Genomic DNA, 9,322 nt, shown 5'->3' on the forward strand with positions numbered 1-9,322 from the left:
AGCCCCACTGCTGCATTCCACCAAAGCTTAACTGTCCTTTAATTCGAGTCAAGCTTTTCTTGTTTGACGAATGACCACGCCTCGTCCGGCGTCTCAAAATAGTGATGCCGTTCCTTGTACGTGACCCATAGCCTTGCTGGGTGTAGCATCCCAAATTTCACCCCCTTGCTGAAGAGGGTCGCCTTCACCCAGTTGAATCCAGCACGCCTCTTGGCCAGCTCCGCACCCAGGTCCTGGTAGATGTGTATCACGCTGTTCTCCCACCTGCTGCTCCGTACTTTTTTTACCCACCACAAGACAAGTTCCTTGTCCGCAAAGCGATGAAATCTCACCACCATGGCCCTCGGCGGTTCATTCACCTTGGGCTTCCTTGCGAGGGCTCTGTGCGACCCAGCTCCAGGGGTTGAGGGAATACCCCCGTCCCTATCAGCGTCTCCAGTATCTTGGACACACATGCTCCCGCATCCGACCCCTCCACACCTTCGGGGAGGCCCACAATTCTCAAGTTCTGTCTCCTGGACCTGTTTTCTAGGTCCTCCAGCCTCTCCTACCACTTCTTGTGGAGGTCATCCTGCGCCTCCACCTTCAGGGCCAATACGACCAACTCGTCCTCATGGTCGGACAGCTTTTTCTCCATCTCCTTAATCGCTTTCCCTTGGTTCGCCTGAGTTGCGCAGTTCTTTAGACTTGATTACCTCTGCTCTTATGTCTGGCCTCCCATCCTCCGTCTGCTATAAACTTCACATAAAGACTGTATCCTATCCCATACAGGGTTGTGTTCACATTCCGATCTGATCTTCCCTGACCTACACTAGTTTCCCAGCTCCCATACCTCAAATTTAAAATGCTTAAATTGTGTGCTCATTCCTGTAACTTCATGAAGCCCTACCATCAGTATCCACACCCACTCCATTACCTCAAGCCCCCCTTCCCTGCCTTCAGCTGCTCCTGCAACATGCCCCTGTGCTCTATGTTAGCAGCTGCCTAGGTTTTACTCTCTGCATTGTCTGCCTGAATTCCTCCATTTTTTCATCTCTAAGATTTCATATTAATGAAAAACTTTAAACAATAGGTGGGAACTGTTTCCACTAGCAGAAGGGTTGATAACAATATGGCGCTGGTTAAAGGTGAGTAGTTAAAACAAAAGTGGGCAAGGTGAGAAATTTTTTACGTTGAGGTATAAAGCAGATCCATTCATAGCTTTCAAAAGAGAATTGGAGAAATACTTGACAAAGAAAATATTGAAGGACACTGGGGATTGGGGGTACGTTCAAGGGAGTGCAACTAACTGGGTAGCTATTTCGAAGAACCAACATTGACATGCTAGACCAAATAGTCACCTCTTGTACTGTACTGTGTGATTTTGAGCCTAAAAATAATTTATCTGGCTCAAGATCTTTTCTCCACCCACCTGTCTTAATGAAACTGTGATATTCTGCTCCATTAAAGGCTCGGTGTAATTTTCCCCTCCACCTCCTTCCCTCTTTCCGCATCCTTGTTCTCCTGTACCAACTCGTCCTCCCAGAAACCCAATCTCTGTCATAGATAAATATCAGGTGACAGAGATTGGTGTCAATCCGGTTCTGAAAAACATTAACTGTTTCTTTCTCCACCGATGCCAACAAACCTGCTGAATTTTTCTAGCACTTTCTGTTTATATTGGATATTTTAATACTCATGGTCATGTCAGATAATAGGAATAATAGGGTAACTTGAGTTTCCAAATTACATTGCTGATAGCTGGTATCACCGAGGAGCAGCATGTAGATAAGAAATAGGAAGAGGCCAAAGATTAATCTTAGCCGAGGAACCATGAGTTAACTGTGCAGGAGCAGGAAGAGTAGTTACCTGTGTCACACCAGAAGTAACCTCTGAACAGGCGCACTGACCCTGAGCTTCAGCATATATATCCATTGATATCTACTCTGTGAAGAAATGAATCATTTTGGCTTCTGAACCAAATCAACATGCACAGCTCCAACTTTCAGAGGTTCATGGAGCTTTTCATAGAGAAGTTCAGAGCTTTTGTGTCTCAGCTGAATGCCTAATTATTTTGTCACTCATTCCTCTGGCTTGAAGCATGTAAAAGGATTTGAGAGGGTAGATAGATGGAAACTGCTTTGGTGAGCATTGCACTGGTCAAGGAGACACAGCCTGAGTGAGACACAGACAGAGTGAGAATTTTGTAATTTGGTGCAGTAAGGTAACCAGGAAAGGTAAGTGGTTAATCTAATTTTGTTGTTTTTCAGTTAAAAGTGCAGTGTAGATTAGTGTCTGATTGGCTGAAGTTGTCCCCACCCTAATTGCTGAGAGGCAGTTATCTGGCAGTCACCTGAGGCCTGTTAAGGGGCACAAAGGTACACATTGTATTCTTCTCTTTGAAGTTTTAGTGTGAGTCATCCTAAAGTCTGTATAAAAGACAGACAGAAAGCGCACTTAGTAAGCATTGCGCTGGTCAAGGAGACACAGCCTGAGTGAGTGAGACACAGACAGAGTGGGAATTTGGTAATTTGGTGCAGTGAGGTAATTCGGTGAAGAGTGGGAGAAGGTGCTTTTTCCCTACTGTTTTGTTCTCTCTCTTTCTCCGGGCCTAATTTCGGGAGCCGTTCGGAGGAGGAGCAGTCTCTGTGAGTATAAAAACCTAACGGTAACTTTGTTTTCCATTTTTTTCCCCCAAAAGTGACGTCAGAGGGAAGCTGTGATCTGACTGGTTGATGGCAAATCTGCCCCAAATTTAAAAAAAACACAGCTAAACTCGTAAACTTAAATTAAACAAATTAATTAATTAGTGATGGCTGGTCAGGTGATGTGCTTGAGCTGCTTGATGTGGTAGCTGGCAGATCCCATTGCGAGCTGCAGCGACCACATCTGCAGTAAGTGTTGGCTGCTCGAAGAGCTCCGGCTCAGAGTTGATGAGCTGGAGTCTGAGCTTCAAACACTGAGGCACATCCGGGAGGGGGAGACTTACCTGGACACTGTGTTTCAGGAGACAGTCACACCTGTCAGAGTAAGTAGATTAAATCCTGCCAGTGGCCAGGGACAGCATGGTGTGACTGCAAGTCAGGCAGGTAAAGGGGACCAGCAGTCAGGAACTCAGGAGCCTCAGCCCTTGACCCTGTCCAACAGGTATGAGGCACTTGCTCCCTGTGTGGATGGCGAACAGGGCTGCAGGAAGGATGAGTCAGCTGACCAAGGCACCATGGTTCAGCAGGCCATTCAAGGGGAGGGAGTAAATAGGCAAGTTGTAGGGGATTCTGTTATCAGGGGGATAGATAGTATCCTTTGTGAGCAGGATAAAGAGTCCCGCATGGTATGTTGCCTGCCCGGTGCTAGGGTGGGGGACATCTCTGACCGGCTTGAAAGGATACTGGAGAGGGAGGGGGAGGATCCAGTTGTTGTGGTCCATGTCGGTACCAACAACATAGGCAAGTCTAGAAAAGAGGACCTGTTTAGAGATTTATAAAGAGCTAGGATTCAAATTTAAAAAAACAGGTCCTCAAGGGTCATAATCTCCGGATTACTGCCCAAGCCATGTGCAAATTGGCATAGGGAGGCAAGAATAAGGGAAGTTAACACGTGGCTGAAAGAGTGGTGTGGGAAAGAGGGGTTCCTTTTCATGGGACACTGGCATCAGCTTTGGGACAGGGGGGACCTATACCGTTGGGATGGTCTCCACCTGAACCGAGCTGGGACCAGTGTTCTGGCGAAAAGAGTAAATAGGGTGGTCAATAGGACTTTAAACTAGAGATTGGGGGGGATGGGAAAGTCAGGGAACCAAGAGGTGAAGTAATCAGTGGAAGCGTCGCTGCTTAGGAATACAAAAAAGCACGAAAAGACAAAACTCAGGAGAGGTTACAATAGTCCCAATCCCACAAAACATGACAGTGTATGGAAAGGCTCAGTAAACCAAGGTCCACCACACTAAGAAAACAAAAAGGGACGGTCAATAGAGAATTAAAGGTGCTATATTTAAATGCACGCAGTGTACAGAACAAGGTAGATGAGCTTGTGGCCCAGATTGTGACTGGCAGGTATGATGTGGTAGGCATCACAGAGACGTGGTTGCAGGGGGTTCAGGACTGGCATTTAAACATCCAGGGATTCACAACCTATCGAAAAGACAGGGAGGTGGGCAGAGGGGGCGGGGTTGCCTTGTTAATTCGGAATGAAATTAAATCAATAGCACTAAACGACATAGGGTCAGATGATGTGGAGTCTGTGTGGGTAGAGTTGAGGAACCACAAAGGCAAAAAAACCATAATGGGAGTTATGTACAGGCCTCCTAACAGTGGTCAGGACCTGGGGCACAAAATGCACCATGAAATAGAAAGTGCATGTCAGAAAGGCAAGGTCACAGTGATCATGGGGGACTTCAATATGCAGGTGGATTGGGTAAATAATGCTGCCAGTGGACCCAAGGAAAGGGAATTCATTGAATGTTTACAGGAGGGCTTTTTGGAACAGCTTGTGATGGAGCCCACGAGGGAACAGGCCATTCTGGACTGAGTGTTATGTAATGAACCAGACTTGATTAAAGATCTTAAAGTAAGGGAACACTTAGGAGGCAGTGATCATAATATGGTAGAATTTAATCTCCAATTTGAAAGAAAGAAGGTAGAATCAGATGTAAAGGTGTTACAGTTAAATAAAGGTAACTACAGGGGCATGAGGGAGGAACTGACGAAAATCGACTGGGAGCAGAGCCTAGTGGGAAAGACAGTAGAACAGCAATGGCAGGAGTTTCTGGGAGTAATTGAGGACACAGTACAGCGGTTCATCCCAAAGAAAAGAAAGGTTATCAGAAGGGGGATTAGGCAGCCATGGCTGACAAAGGAAGTTAGGGAATGCATCAAAGCAAAAGAGAAAGCCTATAATGTGGCAAAGAGTAGTGGGAAGTCAGAAGATTGGGAAGGCTACAAAAACAAACCGAGAATAACAAAGAGAGAAATAAGGAAAGAGAGGATCAAATATGAAGGTAGGCTAGCCAGTAACATTAGGAATGATAGTAAAAGTTTCTTTAAATACATTAAAAACAAACGGGAGGCAAAAGTAGACATTGGGCCGCTCCAAAATGACGCTGGTAATCTAGTGATGGGAGACCAGGAAATAGCTGAGGAACTAAATAAGTACTTTGCGTCAGTCTTCACAGTAGAAGACATGAGTAATATCCCAACAATTCCGGAGAGTCAGGGGGCAGAGTTGAATATGGTAGCCATCACAAAGGAGAAAGTGCTAGAGAAACTAAGAGGTCTAAAAATTGATAAATATCCAGGCCCAGATGGGCTACATCCTAGAGTTCGAAAGGAGATAGCTGAAGAAATAGTGGAGGCGTTAGTTATGATCTTTCAAAAGTCACTGGAGTCAGAGAAAGTCCCAGAGGATTGGAAAATTGCTGTTGTAGCCCCCCTGTCCAAGAAGGGAACAAGGAAAAAGATGGAAAATTATAGGCCAATTAGCCTAACCTTGGTTGTTGGCAAGATTCTAGAATCCATTGTTAAGGATGAGATTTCTAAATTCTTGGAAGTGCAGGGTCGGATTAGGACAAGTCAGCATGGATTTAGTAAGGGGAGGTCGTGCCTGACAAACCTGTTAGAGTTCTTTGAAGAGATAACAAATAGGTTAGACCAAGGAGAGCCAATGGGAGTTATCTATCTTGACTTCCAAAAGGCCTTTGATAAGGTGCCTCACGGGAGACTGCTGAGTAAAATAAGGGCCCATGGCATTCGAGGCAAGGTACTAACATGGATTGACAATTGGCTGTCAGGCAGAGAGTTGGGATAAAAGGTTCTTTTTCGGAATGGCAACCGGTGACGAGTGGTGATCGCAGGGTTCCGTGTTGGGGCCACAGCTGTTCTCTTTATATATTAATGATCTAGATGACTGGACTGGGGGCATTCTGGCTAAGTTTGCCGATGATACAAAGATAGGTGGAGGGGCAGGTAGTATGGAAGAGGTGGGGAGGCTGCAGAAAGATTTAGACAGTTTAGGAGAGTGGTCCAAGAAATGGCTGATGAAATTCAACGTGGGCAAGTGCGAGGTCTTGCACTTTGGAAAAAAGAATAGAGGCATGGACTATTTTCTAAACGGTGACAAAATTCATAATGCTGAAGTGCAAAGGGACTTGGGAGTCCTAGTCCAGGATTCTCTAAAGGTAAACTTGCAGGTTGAGTCTGTAATTAAAAAAGCAAATGCAATGTTGTCATTTATCTCAAGAGGCTTGGAATATAAAAGCAGGGATGTACGTCTGAAGCTTTATAAAGCATTAGGCCCCATTTAGAATACTGTGAGCAATTTTGGGCCCCACACCTCAGGAAGGACATACTGGCACTGGAGCGGGCCCAGCGGAGATTCACATGGATGATCCCAGGAATGGTAGGCCTAACATACGATGAACGTCTGAGGATCCTGGGATTATATTCATTGGAGTTTAGGAGGTTGAGGGGAGATCTAATAGAAACTTACAAGATAATGAATGGCTTAGATAGGGTGGACGTAGGGAAGTTGTTTCCATTAGCAGGGGAGACTAGGACCCGGGGGCTCAGCCTTAGAATAAAAGGGAGTCACTTTAGAACAGAGATGAGGAGAAATTTCTTCAGCCAGAGAGTGGTGGGTCTGTGGAATTCATTGCCACAGAGGGCGGTGGAGGCCAGGACGTTGAGTGTCTTTAAGACAGAAGTTGATAAATTCTTGATTTCTCGAGGAATTAAGGGCTATGGAGAGAGAGCGGGTAAATGGAGTTGAAATCAGCCATGATTGAATGGTGGAGTGGACTCGATGGGTCGAATGGCCTTACTTCCGCTCCTATGTCTTATGGTCTTATGGTGAGGGAATAGAGAACAAGGGGTGCAATCTTAAAATTAAATCTGGACTACTACAGATCCGTATATATTTTTTCACAGGGTGACATGAATGTGGAATTCTCTGTCCCAAAAAGGCTGTGGTTCGTGAGGGTCAATTAAATTGAGAGGGTGGTCTCAGACTACAGCAACTGGATTCTCTCTTTAGAGACAGATATAGCAAGGCATGCGTAGGTCCACAGAGTTTTGGAAGGCCAGGATGAATAACCAGGAGAACCGATCCAGGTGTCAAAGCGTGAGTGTCGTCAGTTTGCCTGAGGGAATCAAAGCTATGAGCGCCACAGAATACGTGGCAAAGATGTTTGGGAAACTGGTCAGGGAGGCAGTCATCATGAACCCCCCCCAAAGGAGTGAAGCCAAGATTCGGGGATTTGCCGCAGGTGGGTAATCGTCTGTTTACACAAGTATTTGGACAACGAGAGAATTTTAAAATGGGTGAAGACCACGCAAAACTATAGCTGGGAGGGACATTCAGTACAAATGTACTGGGATATCACGGCTGATCTGGCTAGAGGTAGAGTTGGGGGTTAAAAAGGCCAAGACCGTGCTCTTTAAGAGCAAAGTACTGCTCGGAATGCTGTACCTGCCGAAACTGTGGGTCACATTTAAGACATAGACATTATTTCAATATGCTATGGAGGTGAATGAGTTTGTGGAAGAATGGTTTGGCGGAGAATGAATGGTGGTTCCGAACAGTTATGGATTTTGTTTTTAAAAAAAATATTTGGTGGTTTACAGGTTCATGTATTTGTTCGTAACCATTTTGGATGTTTTTAATTATACTGGGTTCCATGTTTCTTTTCAATTGGATTTTGATGGGGTAGCAGGCCTAGATTGGCTGGGTTTTCTTAGTTTGGGGAGGGGGGCGGTGTTCTTTGGAGTTGGGTGAACTGATCGAAGGAGCAGGGGATAGGAAACCGGGGTAGGGATGGGTTAGAATTCTGGTGACGCAGGTTTCTTTCTGTATGAATTGGGCTGAGGGAAGTGAAGGTGGCCATTTTGAGTGGGCCTGGAAGTGAAGCTGGTCTGTGCCTGGCTGGATCTCCTCACGAGGCGGATATGGCGGATTCTAATAGAGGGGAGGTGTTCAGAGACCCCTGTCGGGATGGTCACGGGGGTTAAATGGTCCAGTTAAAATATCCCGGGTATTTGTTCATTTGAAGAGCTTGAAAGCTGATGTAATCTTGCAGGAGACGCATTTGAGGGTTAGGGACCAGACGAGGATAAGGTAGGGATGGGTGGGACAGGCGCTAACTCAATTTTTTTTTAACGAGGCCCAGAGTGGTGGGGATCCTGTTTAAGAGGGTGGTATTTACACTAGCCAGTATTTTGATGGACCTTGGTTTGGGGGGGGGGGGGGAGCAGAATTAGGCCATTCGGCCTGTTGAGTCTGCTCCGCCATTCGATCATGGCTGAAATGTTCCTCATCCCCATTATCATAGAATCCCTACAGTTTAGAAGTCCCACGTTCCCACCCTACCTAATCTTTTGGGCACTAAGGGGCAATTTAGCATGGCAAATCCACCTAGCCTGCACATCTTTGGGCTGTGGGTGGGAAACTGGAGCACCCGGAGGAAACCCACGCAGACGCGGGAAGAAAGTGCAAGCTCCACACAGACATTCACCAGAGGCCGGAATTGAACTCGGGTCCCTGGAGCTGTGAGGCAGCAGTGCTTGCCACTACTGTCCCATCTTGTATACCTCATTTGACCTCCCTTTATTCTTCTCAACTCTTGAGAGCATAGGCCTAAACTGCTCAATCTCTCTTCACAAGACAAACCCCTCATCTCTGGAATCAATCTAGTGAACCTCCTCTGACTGAACTGCCTCCAATGCTACTATACCTTTCCTCAAAGTATATAACATGTAGGAGGCTGCACCTTCTCCCCACGTCTGCATGGGTTTCCTCCGGGTGCTCCAGTTTCCTCCCACAAGTCCCGAAAGACGTGCTTGTTAGATGAATTGGACATTCTGAATTCTCCCTCTGTGTACCTGAACAGGCGCTCCATGTGGCGACTAGGGGATTTTCACAGTAACATCATTGCAGTGTTAATGTAAGCCTACTTGTGACAAAATTAAAGTGTTATTCTTTTCGCTGTAAATGCCAACATTCCATTCACTTTCTTTATTACCTGCTGTACCTGCATGGTGGTTTTTTGTCTCCTGCACGAGGACACCCAGATCCCTCTACACCGGAGCACCCTGAAGTCTCTCTTCTCTTTTCCCCCCCCCCATTTAGATAATATATTCTCTTCCCCTTATTCCGACCAAAATGGAAAAACTCTCACTTGTCAATGTTAAACTGCATCTGCCACATTTAAAAAAAATATAAATTTAGAGTACCTAATTCATTTTTTCCAATTAAGGGGCAATTTAGAGTGGCCAATCCACTAACCCTACACATCTTTGGGTTGTGGGGGCGAAACCCATGCAAGCATGGGGAGAATGTGCAAACTCCACACGGA

Source organism: Scyliorhinus torazame, chromosome 21 (genome assembly GCF_047496885.1).
Source record: "Scyliorhinus torazame isolate Kashiwa2021f chromosome 21, sScyTor2.1, whole genome shotgun sequence".
Lineage (NCBI taxonomy): Eukaryota > Metazoa > Chordata > Chondrichthyes > Carcharhiniformes > Scyliorhinidae > Scyliorhinus > Scyliorhinus torazame.